Here is a 2,338-nt window from a genome sequence, read left to right as displayed (position 1 = left end):
CATGCAGGCCTCGGGGCTTCCACTGCGCTGGGCCGCGGGCGTGAGGAGCGGCGCGTCGACGAAGGAAATCGAGGGTCTGAGAGGACGCTTGTGGGATTCTCACAGTACGGAGTGGTGGAGCTCTGTTCCAATCCAGGTCGGTCACACTCCAAATTCTGAACCCTTTGCCCAAACGCGCACCACTATCCCAGCTCAGACACCCATCCAAGGCAACTCGCAGTGTGCGGGAATCCGGTTATCTGAGGGAACTGATCCTCCTTTGGTTCCCTAAACGGCACGTTTGAGCCAAAACTCTGGTCATCTCAGTTCAGAGTCCTGCCCACCGAACACCCGGTCACTAGTCCGTACTCCCCACCGCGTCTGCTTTGGCACCCGAGGGGACCCAGCCGTCTACAGTACCCAAGCACCTCAGCTCAACAGCAGGAGCAAAGAAGCGTGTTGAGGTAACAATAATACTAACAGCAGCAACAAGAATGAGTTTAGCCTAGAAAAAACTTGTGAAAATTGCTCTGCTGCTGCTAAGTCGCTTCAGTCGTGTCCGACTCCGTGCGACCCCATAGACGGCAGCCCACCAGGCTCCCCCGTCCCTGGGATTCTCCAGGCAAGAACACTGGGGTGGGCTGCCATTTCCTTCTCCAGCGCATGAAAGTGAAAGTGAAAGTGTGACTCTTTGTGACCCCATGGACTGTCGCTCGCCAGGCTTCTCTGTCCATGGGATTCTCCAGGCAAGAATACTGGGGTGGGTAGCCATTCCCTTCTCCAGGGAATCTTCCCCACCCAGGGATCAAACCTGGATCTTCCGCCATTGCAGGCAGATTGTTTACCGTCTGAAACGTTAGTAATTGGCTGGTCTGGGCCGGACCAGACAGCGAAAGTTTCGAGAGCAGCATTAACTCTGAGAGATCCATGGCACTTAACCAGCCTAGATGCTTTTCTAATACTAGCCTTATTCAGAAGACATAGCAAAAAGGAGGTAAGTCTTTATCCCAAATAACAAGTTTTGATTTTTACACTAAGCCAAAGAGACGGCATAATCTAGGTAAAACCCAGCTTTATCTTCTTTTGTTTGGTTGTTTATTCAACTGCTACTCACGGTTTACTGATGTTACTAGTATGTTCATGGCAAGGTGGTCATCTCTGCTGTGATTTCCTTTGGGGCTAAGAAGCAGCCCGTGCCCTCACTATTTAAAAGTTAACAGGTGTTAGTCACATGTAGGTAGTTTTCTTGCATTCTGCATGTTTCTTCCGATAACTCAGTCTTCTATTTAGAAGCTTGGGCTGTTGTCAAAACCTGATTATAAACACAGAGGATAAGGTAGCATCAGCGCCCAGTGTTACTGGTGATCTGCTAGTGGTTTTGAGTTTAGAATCTTAGTGATGGATTTAATCCAGCTCCAAACAATCTTTTTTAGGCTGGCTGCTCTTGTCTTCTAATAAAATCATTCTCCCCTGTCTCCCTTTTCATCCTTCACTGAGCTCATAGCTAATCCTTTGGTACATGGAGAGCTGGCAGCACAGAAACTGTTGGAGACTAGCTGGGTGTTCGTGCTAAGTCACTTAAGTCCTGTCTGACTCTTTGCAACCCCATGGACTGTAGCGCACCAGGTTCCTCTATCCATGGGAATATTGGAGTGGGTTGCCATGCCCTCCGCCAGGGAATCTTCCGGATCTGGGGATCAAAAGCACGTCTCTTATGTCTCCTGCATTGGCAGGCAGGTTCTTTATCCCTACCACCACCTGGGAAGCCCAGCTGGGTATTCAGGGATAAAGTAAACAGTGACATGTCAAGGAGGAGAACTATTAAGGCAAATAGAAATAAACAGCTCACTGAAGTTGAATTGCCACAGAAACCATGCAGTAAAGTAATTGAAAATTTTTCAAGCAAGTCTCTATGGTATGGGTAGATTTTTCTTCTCAGACATAGATATCACTCTTGATAATTTGGTGATAAAGAATTCCAGTATAGCTTTTTCCAAATTGAGATCGTGTTAATAATTGTCCCTAAAGTATGGTTCTATAATGGATGATTGATCTTTTTTTAAAACAGTTTTATTGAGGTTATAATTGATATAGAATAAATTCCACATATTTGAAGTGTACAGTTTGATGCATTTTGACATATGCATGCATCCACCCAACCATCACCAAAATCAAAATAATAATCATATCCATCAGCCCCAAAAGTTTCTTTGGTTCCCTTTTTAAAATCTGTTCTTCCACTCATCCTTCCCTGCTTCCCCCATCATCCTCTGCTTTGTCACTATAGTTTGCATTTTCTAGATTATTATATACAGCTGACCCTTGAACAGCGTGAGGGTCAGAGGTGCCAGTTCTCTGC

This window comes from Muntiacus reevesi, chromosome 7 (genome assembly GCF_963930625.1).
Source record: "Muntiacus reevesi chromosome 7, mMunRee1.1, whole genome shotgun sequence".
In the NCBI taxonomy this organism is placed as follows: Eukaryota; Metazoa; Chordata; class Mammalia; order Artiodactyla; family Cervidae; genus Muntiacus; species Muntiacus reevesi.
Note: the sequence above shows the minus strand (reverse complement) of the source record.